The sequence below is a fragment of the Pristiophorus japonicus genome, chromosome 7, assembly GCF_044704955.1.
Source record: "Pristiophorus japonicus isolate sPriJap1 chromosome 7, sPriJap1.hap1, whole genome shotgun sequence".
In the NCBI taxonomy this organism is placed as follows: Eukaryota; Metazoa; Chordata; class Chondrichthyes; family Pristiophoridae; genus Pristiophorus; species Pristiophorus japonicus.
In genome coordinates, this window is record NC_091983.1 from 717,807 (window position 1) to 733,619 (window position 15,813).

Genomic DNA, 15,813 nt, shown 5'->3' on the forward strand with positions numbered 1-15,813 from the left:
TGAGTGATAGTGTGAGAGTGTGAGCGAGTGTGTGAGAGTGTGAGTGAGAGTGTGTTTGTGCGTGAGAGAGAGAGTGCATGAGAGAGAGTGCGTGAGAGCGTGTGCGTGAGAGTTTGATAGTGTATGTGTGTGTGTGAGTGCGAGTGTGTGTGAGAGTGCGCGCGAGTGTGTGTGTGTGACAGTGTGTGTGTGTTTGCGATAGTTTGTGTGTGTGTGACAGTGTGCGTGTGTGGGAGTGTGAGTGTGTGTGTGTGTGAGAGAGTGTGATAGTGTATGTGTGAATGTGTGTGTGTGTGATAGTGTATGTGTGTGTGTGAGAGTGTGTGCGTGAGAGAGAGTGCGTGCGAGAGTGTGTGTGCGTAAGAGTGTGCGTGAGTGTTTGCTAGTTTGTGTGTGAGAGAGAGAGTGCGTGTATGAGTGCGCGCGAGTGTGTGTGAGATAATGTGTGCTTGAGTGTGTGTGTGTGTGTGTGATAGTTTATGTGAGAGTGAGAGAATGCGTGTGTGTGCGCGTGAGAGTGCGCGCTTGAGTGTTTGATAGTGTATGTGTGAGTGAGAGAGTGCGTGTGTGGGAGTGTGTGTGTGTGAGAGAGAATGATGTGAGTGTGTGCGTGTGTGATAGTGTATGTGTGAATGTGTGTGTGATAGTGTATGTGTGAGTGTGTGTGTGCATGAGAGTGTGATAGTGTGTGTGCGTGAGAGTGTGATAGTGTATGTGTGTGTGATAGTTTGTGTGTGTGAGTGAGAGAGTGCGTGTGTGGGAGTGTGAGTGTGAGAGAGTGGTGTGTGGGAGTGTGAGTGTGAGAGAGTGGTGTGAGTGTGTGTATGTGTTTGAGTGAGAGTTTGAGAGTGTGTGGTGTGTGCGTGGAGAGTGTATTTGAGAGTGTGTGTGAGTGTGTGTGTGAGTGTGTGCGTGAGTGTGTGCGTGAGTGTGTGCGTGAGTGTGTGCGTGAGTGTGTGCGTGAGTGTGTGCGTGAGTGTGTGCGTGAGTGTGTGCGTGAGTGTGTGCGTGAGTGTGTGCGTGAGTGTGTGCGTGAGTGTGTGCGTGAGTGTGTGCGAGTGTGTGCGTGAGTGTGTGCGTGAGTGTGTGCGTGAGTGTGTGCGTGAGTGTGTGCGTGAGTGTGTGCGTGAATGTGTGACAGTGCGTGTGAGAGTGCACGCGTGTGTGTGATAGTGTGAGAGTGTGTGTGTGGTGTGAGTGAAAGTGTGAGAGTGTGTGTGTGGTGAGTGAAAGTGTGAGAGTGTGTGTGTGCGTGTGTGAGAGAGTGGTGTGAGTGTGTGTGCGCGTGAGTGAGAGAGTGCGTGTTTGAGTGAGAGTTTGAGAGTGTGTGTGTGCGTGAGAGTGTGATAGTGTATGTGTGTGTGATAGTTTGTGTGTGTGAGTGTGTGATAGTGTGTGTGTGATAGTGTGTGTGTGAGTGTGTGTGTGCGTGAGAGTGTGATAGTGTATGTGTGTGTGATAGTTTGTGTGTGTGAGTAAGAGAGTGCACGTGTGGGAGTGTGCGTGTGAGTGTGAGAGAGTGGTGTGAGTGCGTGTGTGTTTGAGTGAGAGTTTGAGAGTGTGTGTGAGGTGTGTGTGTGTGGGGAGTGTGTGTGTGCGTGAGTGTGTGACAGTGCGTGTGTGAGTGCGCGCGTGTGTGGTGTGAGTGTGTGTGTGTGTGTGTGTGGAGGTGTGTGTGTGTATATGTGAGAGTGTATGAGAGAGTGTGTGTGTGAGTGTGAGTGAGCGTGTCATGTGTGAGTGTATATGAGTGTGTATATGTGTGTGAGAGAGTGCGCGTGTGAGAGTGTGCGCGTGTGAGAGTGTGCCTGAGTGTGATAGTGTATGTGTGTGAGTGAGAGTGCATGTGTGAGTGCGCGCACGTATGAGAATTTGTGAGTGAGTATGAGTGAGTGTGTGAGTGTGAGTGTCGTGTATATGTGAGTGTGTATATGTGTGTGGAGGTGTGTGTGTCAGTGTATATGAGAGTGAGAGTGCACGTGTGCATGAGTGTGAGTGTGTGCGTGAGTGTGTGACAGTGCGTGTGTGAGTGCGCGTGTGTGTATGGAGGTGTGTGTGTGTGTGTATATGTGAGAGTGTATGAGAGAGAGTATATGTGTGAGAGTGTGTGAGTGAGCGTGTCATGTGTGAGTGTATATGTGAGTGTATATATGTGTATGAGAGAGTGCGCGCGTGAGAGTGCGCGTGTGAGAGAGTGCGCGTGTGAGAGAGTGCGCGTGTGAGCGTGTGCCTGAGTGTGATAGTGTATGTGTGTGAGTGAGAGAGTGCATGTGTGAGTGCGCGCGCGTATGAGAGTTTGTGAGTGAGTGTGAGTGTGAGTGTGAGTGTCGTGTATATGTGAGTGTGTATATGTGTGTGGAGTTGTGTGTGTCAGTGTATATGTGAGAGTGAGAGAGAGAGCGCGTGTGCATGAGTGTGAGTGTGTGCGTGAGTGTGTGACAGTGCTTGTGTGAATGCGCGCGTGTGTATGGAGGTGTGTGTGTATATGTGAGAGTGTATGAGAGTGTGTGTGAGAGAGTGTGAGTGAGCGTGAGAGTGTGTGAGTGAGCGTGTCATGTGTGAGTGTATATGTGAGTGTGTATATCTGTGTGAGAGAGTGCGTGTGTGAGAGAGTGCGTGTGAGAGAGTGCGCGTGAGAGAGTGCGCGTGAGAGAGAGTGCGCGTGTGAGAGAGTGCGCGTGTGAGAGAGTGCGCGTGTGAGAGTGCGCGTGTGAGTGAGAGAGTGCATGTGTGAGTGCGCGAGCGTATGAGAGTTTGTGAGTGAGTGTGAGTGAGTATGAGTGTGTGAGTGAGTGTTGTGTATATGTGAGTGTGTATATGTGTGTGGAGGTGTGTGTGTCAGTGTATATGAGAGAGTGTGAGAGTGCGCGTGTGAGAGAGTGAGCGTGTGCGTGAGTGTGATCGTGTATGTGTGTGAGTGAGTGCATGTGTGAGTGCGCACACGTGTGAGAGTTTGTGAGTGAGTGTAAGTGTGAGTGTGACTGCGTGAGAGTAAGTGTGAGTGAGTAACTGTGAGTGAGAGAGTGCGTGTTTGAGTGAGAGTTTGTGTGTGTGTGTGTGTGTGGAGAGTGTGTGACAGTGTTTGCATGAGTGCGTGACAGTGTGTGTGTGATAGTGTGTGAGAGAGTGTGTGTGAGTGAGAGTGTGTGTGAGTGAGAGTGCGTGAGTTTGTGTGCGTGAGTTTGTGTGCGTGAGTTTGTGTGCGTGAGTTTGTGTGCGTGAGTTTGTGTGCGTGAGTTTGTGTGCGGTGAGAGTGTGGGTGTGTGAGAGTGGTGTGAGTGAGAGTGGTGTGAGTGTGTGTGTGTGAGAGTGCGTGAGAGCGTATGCGTGAGAGCGTGTGCGTGAGAGCGTGATAGTGTATGTATGTGAGTGAGTGCGTGTGTAAGTGCGAGCGTGTGAATGAGAGTTTGTGAGTGAGTGAGTGTGTGTGTGTGAGAGAGTGATAGTGTATGTGTGTGAGTGAGAGAGTGCATGTGTGAGTGCGCGTGCGTGAGAGAGTGAGTGTGAGAGAGTGTGTATTTAAGTGTGTATATGTGTGTGGAGGTGTGTGTGTGAGTGTATATGTGAGAGTGTGTGTGTGTGAGTGCGCGCGAGAGAGAGCACGCGAGAGTGCGCGCGTGAGAGAGAGTGCGTGTGTGAGTGCGATAGTCTATTGTGTGACTGAGAGTGTGTATGTGTGAGTGCGCGCGCGTGTGAGTGAGTGTGAGTGTGTGTGTGTGTGTGTGTGAGAGAGAGTACATGTGTGTGTGAGAGTGTATGTGTGCGTGAGTGTTTGAGAGTGTGCGACAGTGTGCGTGTGAGAGTGTGCGCGTGTGTGTGTGATAGTGTGTGTTTGAGTGTGTGTGTGTTTGAGTGAGAGTGAGAGAATGCGTGTGTGTGCGCGTGAGAGTGCGCGCGAGAGTATAAGCGTGAGTGTTTGAAAGTGTGTGTGTGTGATCGAGAGTGCGTGAGTGAGAGTGTGCGTGTGTGGGAGTGTGTGTGTGAGAGAGAATGATGTGAGTGTGTGTGTGAGAGAGTGGTGTGAGTGTGTGCGTGAGTGTGTGATAGTGTATGTGTGAGTGTGTGTGCGCGTGAGTGTGTGATAGTGTATGTGTGAGTGTGTGATAGTGTATGTGTGAGTGTGTGATAATGTATGTGTGATTGTGTGTGTGCATGAGAGTGTGATAGTGTATGTGTGTGTGATAGTTTGTGTGTGTGAGTGAGAGTGCGTGTGTGGGAGTGTGAGTGTGTGCATGTGAGTGTGAGAGAGTGGTGTGAGTGTGTGTGTGTTTGAGTGAGAGTTTGTGAGTGTGTGTGGTGTGTGCCTGTGTGTGTGTGGAGAGTGTATTTGTGAGAGTGTGCGTGAGTGTGTGACAGTGCGTGTGAGAGTGCACGCGTGTGTGTGAGTGTGTGTGTGTGTGAGAGAGTGGTGTGAGTGTGTGTGCGTGAGTGAGAGAGTGCGTGTTTGAGTGAGAGTTTGAGAGAGTTTGTGTGGTGTGTGTGTGTGTGTGGAGAGTGTATGTGTGAGTGTGAGTGTGTGATAGTGTATGTGTGAGTGTGTGATAGTGTATGTGAGTGTGTGTGTGTGTGAGAGTGATAGTGTATGTATGGGTGATAGTTTGTGTGTGTAAGAGAGTGCATGTGTGGGAGTGTGAGTGTGCGTGTGTGTTTGAGTGAGAGTTTGAGAGTGTGAGGTGTGTGTGTGTGGAGAGTGTATGTATGAGTGTGTGTGTGCGCGTGAGTGTGTGACAGTGCGTGTGTGAGTGCGCGCGTGTGGTGTGAGTGAGTGTGTGAGTGAGAGTGTGTGAGAGTGTGAGTGATAGAGAGTGTGAGTGTGTGAGTGAGCGTGTCGTGTGAGAGTGTATATGTGAGTGTGTATGTGTGTGTGGAGGTGTGTGTGTGTATATGTGAGAGTGTATGAGAGAGAGTGTGTGTGTGTGAGTGTAAGAGAGTGTGAGTGAGCATGTCATGTGTGAGTGTATATGTGAGTGTGTATATGTGTGTGAGAGTGCGCGTGTGAGAGAGTGTGAGAGTGTGTGCGTGTGAGAGTGCGCGCGTGAGAGTGCGCGCGTGTGAGAGTGCATGTGTGAGTGCGCGCGCGTATGAGAGTTTGAGTGAGTGAGTGTGAGTGAGTATGAGTGAGTGAGTGAGTGTTGTGTATATGTGAGTGTGTATATGTGTGTGGAGGTGTGTGTCAGTGTATGTGTGAGAGTGTGTGTGTGTGAGTGCGCGTGTGAGCCTGTGCGTGTGCATGAGTGTGATAGTGTATGTGTGAGTGAGTGCATGTGTGAGTGCGCACACGTGTGAGAGTTTGTGAGTGAGTGTAAGTGTTAGTGTGACTGAGTGAGTGTGAGTGACTGTGTGTGTGATAGTGCATGTGAGAGTGTGGTGTGAGTGAGCGTGTGGTGTGAGTGAGAGTGTGAGAGTGTGAGTGATAGAGAGAGTGTGAGTGAGAGTGTGAGTGAGCGTGTCGTGTGTGAGTGTATATGTGAGTGTGTATGTGTGTGTGGAGGTGTGTGTGTGTATATGTGAGAGTGTATGAGAGAGAGTGTGAGTGTGAGAGAGTGTGAGTGAGCATGTCATGTGTGAGTGTATATGTGAGTGTGTATACGTGTGTGAGAGAGTGCGCGTGTGAGAGAGTGCGCGTGTGAGAGAGTGCGCGTGTGAGAGAGTGCGCGTGTGAGAGAGTGCGCGTGCATGAGTGTGATAGTGTATGTGTGTGAGTGCATGTGTGAGTGCGCACACGTGTGAGAGTTTGTGAGTGAGTGTAAGTGTGAGTGTGACTGAGTGAGAGTAAGTGTGATTAAGTGTGAGTGACTGTGTGTGTGAATGAGAGAGTGCATGTTTGAGTGAGAGTTTGAGAGTGTGTGTGTGGTGTGTGTGTATGTGTGAGAGTGTGTGTGGAGAGTGTGTGACAGTGTTTGCATGAGTGCGTGACAGTGTGTGTGTGATAGTGCGTGTGAGAGTGTGGTGTGAGTGAGTGTGGTGTGAGTGAGTGTGGTGTGAGTGAGTGTGGTGTGAGTGAGTGTGGTGTGAGTGAGTGTGGTGTGAGTGAGTGTGGTGTGAGTGAGTGTGGTGTGAGTGAGAGTGTGTGTAAGAGTGTGTGTGAGTGTGGTGTGAGTGAGAGTGTGTGTGTGTAAGAGTGTGTGTGAGAGTGGTGTGAGTGAGAGTGTGTGTGTGTAAGAGTGAGAGTGCGTGAGAGCGTGTGCGTGTGAGAGAGTGATAGTGTATGTGTGTGAGAGAGAGTGCATGTGTGAGTGCGCGTGCGTGTGAGAGTTTATGAGTGAGTGAGTGTGAGAGAGTGTGTATGTGAGTGTGTATATGTGTGTGGAGGTGTGTGTGTGAGTGTATATGTGAGAGTGTATGTGAGTGTGTGTGTGTGAGAGTGCGCGCGAGAGAGTGCGCGTGTGAGAGAGTGCGTGTGCGTGAGTGTGATAGTGCATGTGTGAGTGCGCGCACGTGTGAGTGTGTGTGTGAGAGAGAGTGCATGTGTGTGTGAGTGTGGTGTGAGTGTGTGTACGTGTGTGCATACGTGTGTGAGCAGTGTGTGTGTGTGTGCGCGTGAGAGTGTGCGTGAGTATGTGACAGTGTGTGCGTGAGTGTGTGAGAGTGAGAATATGTGAGAGTGTGGTGTGAGTGAAAGTGTGTGTGTGAGAGTGTGGTGAGAGTGTGGTGTGAGTGAGAATGTGTGTGTGAGAGTGTGTGTGTGTGTGTGTGTGTGTGTGAGTGTGTGAGAGAGAGAGAGAGAGAGAGAGAGAGAGAGAGTGTGTGTGTGTGTGTGTGTGTGTGTGTGTGTGTGTGTGTGTGTGAGTGCGAGAGAGAGTGGTGCGTGAGAGTGTGTGATAGTTTTTGTGTGAGTGAGAGAGTGCATGTGTGAGTGCGCGCGTGTGAATGAGAGTTTGTGAGTGTGAGTATGTGTGTGTGAGAGTGTGTTAGAGTGTGAGTGTGGTGTGAGTGAAAGGGTGTGAGTGAGAGTGTGTGTGTGAGAGAGTGGTGTGAGTGAGAGTGTGTGAGAGTGTGTGTGTGAGTGAGTGGGAGAGTGAGTGAGTGAGAGTGAGTGAGAGTATGCGAGTGAGAGTGTGCGAGTGTGTGCGTGAGAGTGTGTGCGTGAGAGTGTGTGATAGTGTATGTATGTGAGTGAGAGAGTGCGTGTGTGAGTGCGCGCGTGTGAATGAGAGTTTGTGAGTGAGTGTGTGTGTGTGAGAGTGAGAGTGTGTGTGTGTGTGTGTGTGTGAGTGTGTGAATGTGTGTGTGTGTGTATGTGTGAGAGTGTATATGTGAGAGTGTGTATGTGAGTGTGTGTATGTGAGTGTGTGTGTGAGTGATTGAGTGAGAGAGAGTGCATGTGTGAGAGAGTGCCTGTGTGAGTGCGCGCGTGTGAATGAGAGTTTGTGAGTGAGTGAGTGTGTGTGTGTGTGTGTGTGTGTGTGTGTGTGTGTGTGTGAGTGTATGAATGTGTGTGTGTGTGTATGTGTGTGTGTGTGTGTGTGTGAGAGTGTATATGTGAGAGTGTGTATGTGAGTGTGTGGAGTGTGTGTGTGAGTGAGAGTGCATGTGTGAGAGAGTGTGTGTGTGAGTGCGCGCGTGTGAATGAGAGTTTGAGAGTGTGTGTGTGTGTGTGAGTGTATATGTGAGAGTGTGTATGTGAGTGTGTGGAGTGTGTGTGTAAGTGTGTGGGTATGTGTAAGTGAGTGAGAGTGTGAGTGAGTGCGAGTGTGTGAGTGAGTGAGAGAGAGTGCATGTGTGAGAGAATGTGTGTGTGAATGTGTGTGTGTGTGTGGAGTGTGTGTGAGTGAGTGAGAGTGTGAGTGCGTGAGTGAGAGTGCATGTGTGAGAGTGAGTGAGTGAGTGTGTGATTGAGAGAGTGTGTGAGAGAGAGTGTGTGTGTGAGTGTGTGATAGTGTGTGTGTGCGAGTGAGAGAGTGTGTGAGTGCGCGCGTGTGAGTGAGTTTGAGAGTGTGTGTGCGTGAGTGTGTGATAGTGTATGTATGTGAGTGTGTGAGTGAGTGTGTGAGTGAGTGTGTGTTTGAGTGTGTGAGAGTGAGTGTGTGTTTGAGTGTGTGAATGTGTGTTTGAGTGTGTGAGTGAGTGTGTGAGTGAGTGTGTGAGTGAGTGAGTGTGTGAGTGAGTGTGTGAGAGTGTGTGAGAGTGTGTGAGAGTGAGTGTGTGTTTGAGTGTGTGTTTGAGTGTGTGTGAGTGTGTGTTTGAGTGTGTGTGAGTGTGTGAGTGAGTGTGTGTTTGAGTGTGTGTGAGTGAGTGTGTGTTTGTGTGTGTGTGTATTTGAGTGTGTGTGAGTGTGTGTTTGAGTGTGTGTGTGTGTGAGTGAGTGTGTGTTTGAGTGTGTGAGTGTGAGTGAGTGTGTGTTTGAGTGTGTGAGAGTGAGTGTGTGTTTGAGTGTGTATGAGTGTGTGAGTGAGTGTGTGTTTGAGTGTGTGAGAGTGAGTGTGTGTTTGAGTGTGTATGAGTGTGTGTTTGAGTGTGTATGAGTGTGTGAGTGAGTGTGTGTTTGAGTGTGAGTAGTGTGATGGAAAATGGTCAAGAGTAAGAAAATAAATGATGAGAAAAATCAGCAAACACAGCCTAGTAATAAAAAAGTCAATATGTTAAAAGTCAACAGCTAAAAATGGAAAATGGCATCACCATGTAAAGAAATTCAGTACTAATGAAAAATAAGTTTTTGGGGTCACGGCACAGAAACACTCAGACTGCAGCACCAGACTGGTACAGAAATCATCAGACTCACTCTGAGAAGCCATTAATGCAGGTGGGTTAGTGTGGCAAACTGAAAGATTGACAGTGATACAGGAAGGGCTCTTGTCCAAGGCTGGCGAAGTGGCAATGCTGGAGCAGGGGAGAGGGAGCTGTGCTCTGGAGCAGGGAAGGGAGAGAGAGAGGGAGCTGTGCTCTAGAGCAGGGGAGAGAGAGAGGGAACTGTGCACTAGAGAGGGAGAGGGAGCTGTGCTCTGGAACAGGGGAGGGAGAGGGAGCTGTGCTCTAGAGCAGGGGAGGGAGAGAGAGAGAGAGAAGGAATTGTGCTCTAGAGCAGGGGAGGGAGAGAGAGAGAGAGGGAGCTGCTCTAGAGCAGGGGAGGGAGAGAGAGAGAGGGAATTGTGCTCTAGAGCAGGGGAGGGAGAGAGAGAGAGGGAACTGCTCTAGAGCAGGGAGAGGGAGCAGTGCTCTGGAACAGGAGAGGGAGAGGGAGCTGTGCTCTAGAGCAGGGGAGGGAGAGAGAGAGAGGGAATTGTGCTCTAGAGCAGGGGAGGGAGAGAGAGAGAGGGAACTGCTCTAGAGCAGGGAGAGGGAGCAGTGCTCTGGAACGGGAGAGGGAGCTGTGCTCTAGAGCAGGGGAGGGAGAGGGAGGGAACTGTGTTCTAGAGCAGGTGAGGGAGAGAGAGAGAGAACTGTGCTCTAGAGCAGGGGAGGTAGAGAGAGAGAGAGGGAACTGTGCTCTAGAGCAGGGAGAGGGAGCTGTGCTCTGGAACAGGGGAGAGAGAGGGAGCTGTGCTCTGGAACAGGGGAGAGAGAGGGAGCTGTGCTCTGGAGCAGGGGAGGGAGAGAGGGAGCTGTGCTCTGGAGCAGGGGAGAGAGAGGGAGCTGTGCTCTGGAGCAGGGGAGAGAGAGGGAGCTGTGCTCTGGAGCAGGGGAGGGAGAGAGGGAGCTGTGCTCTGGAGCAGGGGAGAGAAAGGGAGCTGTGTTCTGGAGCAAGGGAGAAAGAGAGGGAGCTGTGCTCTGGAGCAGGGGAGAGAGAGGGAGCTGTGCTCTGGAGCAGGGGAGAGAGAGGGAGCTGTGCTCTGGAGCAGGGGAGAGAGAGAGGGAGATGGGCTCTGGAGCAGGGGAGAGAGGGAGCTGTGCTCTGGAGCAGGGGAGGGAGAGAGAGAGAGGGAGATGGGCTCTGGAGCAGGGGAGGGAGAGAGAGAGGGAGATGGGCTCTGGAGCAGGGGAGAGAGAGGGAGCTGTGCTCTAGAGCAGGGAAGAGAGAGGGAGCTGTGTTCTGGAGCAAGGGAGAGAGAGAGGGAGCTGTGCTCTAGAGCAGGAGAGGGAGCTGTGCTCTAGAGCAGGGGAGAGAGAGAGAGAGGGAGATGGGCTCTGGAGCAGGGGAGAGAGAGAGAGGGAGCTGTGCTCTAGAGCAGGGGAGAGAGAGGGAGCTGTGCTCTAGAGCAGGGGGGAGAGAGAGGGAGATGGGCTCTGGAGCAGGGGAGAGAGAGAGGGAGATGGGCTCTGGAGCAGGGGAGAGAGAGAGAGGGAGCTGTGCTCTAGAGCAGGGGAGAGAGGGAGCTGTGCTCTAGAGCAGGGGAGGGAGAGAGAGAGAGAGAGGGAGCTGTGCTCTGGAGCAGGGGAGGGAGAGAGAGAGGGAGCTGTGCTCTGGAGCAGGGGAGAGCGAGAGAGAGAGCTATGCTCTGTAGCAGGGGAGAGAGAGGGAGAGATCTGTGCTCTGGAGCAGGCCTGTGCTATACCTGACCTGGTGCAGACGCTGGCTGACAAACGTGTCCATTCCGCTCCCTCACAAAATTCATTTCAAACTAAGCATTGATTATCTTGAGAATATTGCAGTCTCATTAGCCACTCCATACCCACAACTGGAAGGAAAAGACGACAGTAATAATACCATTGGAGATGTATGATTATAATACTGAAGCAGCCAGCAATAAAGGCTGAGCAGGAGGTCCAGCATCTGGGGACACGGACAAAAGTTGCTGAATGAGGAGATAAAATATTCACCACTAAAATCTGCCCTCCCACTCTTCCACATCTGCTTTATATGTCGCCGATTTCTTCCACTTATTAACCTCCAGTTCTCCACATCTGTCTGAAACCCACTGGCTTTTTGACTCCAGCATTTTGAAAATGAATGAAGGGGGTGGGGGAATGGAGCAGGGATTTCAGCCGTGGTCTGTAAGCGGCTTCTTGCTGGACAATAACACACGGTGAAGGCTTCAGTTGCCTGCGAGCAGCAGAGTGGGGCAGAGGAGCTGTAAGATGAGCATGTGAGGAGACAGATGTTGAGACAGCCGCTCTCCCTTTCAAAAAGGACTTACCCCGACACCTCGCAGGTTGTGCTTGCACACACGGCCGTCCCTCGCACCGAAATCCTCGCCCCAAAGCAGCGTTGTTCTTTGACAAATGACATCAACGCCCTGAGCCGCTGCGGTCCAGTCACTCAGATGGTGCCAGACATGACCATGGGCACTTCCCTCACACCGACATGCTGCTCCCTGCTCTGCAAACACCGCCCGCCCGTCTTCTCTCCCAGATCTTATTGGCCCCCTTTCGGGTATTTTAAGACCAACCTCGGTCAGCTTGTGATCCTCGCAAGTAAAAGGGGAATCAACAGCAGAGAATGTTCCAAACGTGGCAGGAGAAGGGGGAGCTCACACACAAGTGGGAGGGCGGCGATTTTTGCAGGCGATTGCGGTCCTAGTTTACTGTTTTATATACGGAATGAGTGATTTTTTGCCAGTAAATTACACACAACTTAAACCATCATGGTTGTTAGAAATATTCGTTTAAAATGGGGATTTAGTCTTCCCTTCTCTAAGGGTGAGCTGGCTCTTTGCCTTCACTGCTTTGTTGTGTTGTCAGATAGAAATAAGCTCGGCTCCTCTATGGCCACCCCTCCTCACTCCCCCTCCCCTCACTCACTTCGGATTGAAGCAGGTTTGGATCAAATGCTGGACCTCTTCTCCATAACTCAATCCAGGTGGGACAGCCCCAGTGTGCCTTGTGCTAATGTAACACCACCTACACCTTCCTTCTCCAGACTGAACCCCGACCCCTCACATCACTGCCACACTGGAGCCTGTTCGTCACAGGTCTTCCAGACGCTCCCGGCATGGGGCCGTGGAACTCCCGAGTGTAGCTGACTCCTGCACTCATTCTCTTCACATGTTCTATCCAAGACCTCCCTCCCCCATGCTTTCAGCCACGTTCTATTACCTGGCCAGTTGTCATATTTAAGGATCGATGCCCATTTGTTATCAGATCAATTCATGTCAGGATGATGCTTTTAAGCTAAAACAAGCTCACAAATTAAATCCGCAACTCACACCTTCCAGAAATGTGGATTGGATTCAGATGAAGAGTCTGTTCAGAATGGTGCTTCCCACATAACAAACCTCCACTATCCAGCTGCTGTGGTAAGACATTCCAGTAACATTCATGCATAATAAGTTGGAATGGCCTCATTCATTGGAGAGCCTCATCTGCCAGGAGTCCACACCTCGGCGGGTGTTGCAGATTTAATTGGCAGCCTAACTTGCCAATCCCAGGCAGTTAGAGCTGGGGTCGGATCTTTGGCTTCCTGTCCAGCTGAGAAAGAACCACTGCAGAAATCTGGAAAGGAAATCGCAGTGGGGGTGAATTTGGTCTCCACTAGTAGTGCAAAATGGGCTCAGCAAATCGGTCTTTTTGTGACGGGCTCATAAGTAATTAAACCGACCACACATAGCTTCTGAGAATGTGGATTGGGTTCAGATGAAGCACTTGTCTGCAAACCGTATCAGTGTGAGCCAATAGAGGTTTGTTCAGACATTCCAGTAAAAATTCACACACAGGTTTGAATTATTAAGGATGTCATAGCAGCGCATTTGGAAAGAGGTGACATGATTGGTCCAAGTCAGCATGGGAAATCCTGCTTGACAAATCTGGAATTTTTTGAGGATGTTTCCAGTAGAGTGGACAAGGGAGAACCAGTTGATGTGGTGTATTTGGACTTTCAGAAGGCTTTCGACAAGGTCTCACACAAGAGATTAATGTGCAAAGTTAAAGCACATGAGATTGGGGGTAGTGTGCTGACGTGAATTGAGAACTGGTTGTCAGACAGGAAGCAGCTGTTTACACTGTACATCAATGATTTAGACGAGGGGATTAAATGTAGTATCTCCAAATTTGCGGATGATACTAAGTTGGGTGGCAGTGTGAGCTGCGAGGAGGATGCTGTGAGGCTGCAGAGTGACTTGGATATGTTAGGTGAGTGGGCAAATGCATGGCAGATGAAGTAAAATGTGGATAAATGTGAGGTTATCCACTTTGGTGGTAAAAACAGAGAGACAGACTTATCTGAATGGTGACAGATTAGGAAAAGGAGGTGCAACGAGACCTGGGTGTCATGGTACATCAGTCATTGAAGGTTGGCATGCAGGTACAGCAGGCGGTTAAGAAAGCAAATGGCATGTTGGCCTTCATAGCGAGGGGATTTGAGTACAGGGGCAGGGAGGTGTTGCTACAGTTGTACAGGGCCTTGGTGAGGCCACACCTGGAGTATTGTGTACAGTTTTGGTCTCCTAACTTGAGGAAGGACATTCTTGCTATTGAGGGAGTGCAGCAAAGGTTCACCAGACTGATTCCCGGGATGGTGGGACTGACCTATCAAGAAAGACTGGATCGACTGGGCTTGTATTCACTGGAGTTCAGAAGAATGAGAGGGGACCTCATAGAAACGTTTAAAATTCTGACGGGTTTAGACAGGTTAGATGCAGGAAGAATGTTCCCAATGTTGGGGAAGTCCAGAACCAGGGGTCACAGTCTAAGGATAAGAGGTAAGCCATTTAGGACCGAGATGAGGAGAAACTTCTTCACCCAGAGAGTGGTGAACCTGTGGAATTCTCTACCACAGAAAGTTGTTGAGGCCAATTCACTAAATATATTCAAAAGGGAGTTAGATGAAGTCCTTACTACTAGGGGGATCAAGGGGTATGGCAAGAAAGCAGGAATGGGGTACTGAAGTTGCATGTTCAGCCATGAACTCATTGAATGGCGGTGCAGGCTAGAAGGACCGAATGGCCTACTCCTGCACCTATTTTTCTATGTTTCTATGAATGGCTTTATTCATGCAATCTCAGCCAGGGACCTTCACCTGTAAGAACAGGTTTAATTGGCAGGTTGATTGGCCAATCACTGGGCACAGGGAGACAGGCAAGGGGCAAAGATCGAGCCTTCGCCCTGTCTTAGTTGGACATTATTGGCTGTCTTTGCCTTCACTGCTATTGTTAAGGATGTAGTAGCGGGACATTTAGAAAATCATAATAGTTATGAAAGGGAAATCATGTTTGACAAATTTGCTGGAATCCTTTGAGGATGCAACGAGCAGGGTGGATAAGAGGGAACCAGTAGATGTGGTGTATTTGGATTTCTGGAAGGCATTCGATAAGGAGCCACATAAAAGGTTGCTGCACAAGATAAAAATTCACGGGGCTGGGGGTAATATATTAGCATGGATAGAAAATAAGAACATAAGAATTAGGAACAGGAGTAGGCCATCTAGACCCTCGAGCCTGCTCCGCCATTCAACAAGATCACGGCTGATCTGGCCGTGGACTCAGCTCCACTTACCCGCCCGCTCCCCATAACCCTTAATCCCTTATTGGTTAAAAATCTATCTATCTGTGATTTGAATACATTTAATGAGCTAGCCTCAACTGCTTCCTTGGGCAGAGAATTCCACAGATTCACAACCCTCTGGGAGAAGAAATTCCTTCTCAACTCTGTTTTAAATTGGTTCCCCCGTATTTTGAGGCTGTGCCCCTTAGTTCTAGTCTCTCCGACCAGTGGAAACAACCTCTCTGCCTCTATCTTGTCTATCCCTTTCATTATTTTAAATGTTTCTATAAGATCACTCCTCATCCTTCTGAACTCCAATGAGTAAAGACCCAGTCTACTCAATCTATCATCATAAGGTAACCCCCTCATCTCCAGAATCAGCCGAGTGAATAGTCTCTGTACCCCCTCCAAAGCTAGTATATCCTTCCTTAAGTAAGGTGACCAAAACTGCACGCAGTACTCCAGGTGCGGCCTCACCAATACCCTGTACAGTTGCAGCAGGACCTCCCTGCTTTTGTACTCCATCCCTCTCGCAATGAAGGTCAACATTCCATTCGCCTTCCTGATTACCTGCTGCACCTGCAAACTAACTTTTTAGGATTCATGCACAAGGACCCCCAGGTCCCTCTGCACCTCAGCATGTTGTAATTTCTCCCCATTCAAATAATATTCCCTTTTACTGTTTTTTTTCCCCCCCAAGATGGATGACCTCACATTTTCCGACATTGTATTCCATCTGCCAAACCTTAGCCCATTCGCTTAACCTATCTAAATATCTTTGCAGCCTCTCTGTGTCCTCTACACAACCCGCTTTCCCACTAATCTTTGTGTCATCTGCAAATGTTGTTACACTACACTCTGTCCCCTCTTCCAGGTCATCTATGTATATTGTAAACAGTTGTGGTCCCAGCACCGATCCCTGTGGCACACCACTAACTACTGATTTCCAACCCGAAAAGGACCCATTTATCCCGACTCTGCTTTCTGTTAGCCAGCTAATTCTCTATCCATGCTAATACATTTCCTCTGACTCCGCGTACCTTTATCTTCTGCAGTAACCTTTTGTGTGGCACCTTATCGAATGCCTTTTGGAAATCTAAATACACCTCTATTATCGGTATACATGCTCATTATATCTAACTAACAGAAAACAGAGAGTCAGGATAAATTTTCAGGTTGGCAAACAGTAACTAGGGAGGTGCCACAGGGATCAATGTTGGGGCCTCAACTATTTATAATCTATATTAATGACTTGGATGAAGGGACCGAGAGTAATGTAGCCAAATTTGCTGATGACACAAAGATGGGTGGGAAAGCAAGTTGTGTGGAGGACGCAAAGAATCTGAAAAGGGATATAGACAGGCTAAGTGCGTGGGCAAAAATTTGGCAGATGAAGTATAATGTGAGAAAATGTAAGGTTTTCCACTTTGGTAGGAAAAATAAAACTAATTATTATTTAAATGGAGAAAGATTACAAAATGCTGAGGTAGAGGGGAATCTGGGGGGCCTTGTACACAA

The 15,813-nt window shown here is 49.5% G+C and overlaps 1 protein-coding gene and 1 long non-coding RNA gene across 2 annotated transcripts in view; one reads left to right on the top strand and one right to left on the bottom strand.

Moving 5' to 3' along the window:
- Positions 1-11,093, bottom strand: part of LOC139267019 (guanine nucleotide-binding protein G(I)/G(S)/G(O) subunit gamma-4) — a 38,095-nt gene extending 27,002 nt beyond the window's left edge. The window contains exon 1 of the mRNA XM_070884657.1: positions 11,016-11,093. The gene's annotated coding sequence lies outside the window, so the exon portion shown is untranslated. The remainder of the gene's footprint in view (positions 1-11,015) is intronic.
- LOC139267022 (uncharacterized) overlaps positions 1-15,813 on the top strand; it is a 161,770-nt gene that overhangs the window by 47,690 nt on the left and 98,267 nt on the right. The gene's annotated exons all lie outside the window — the stretch shown is intronic.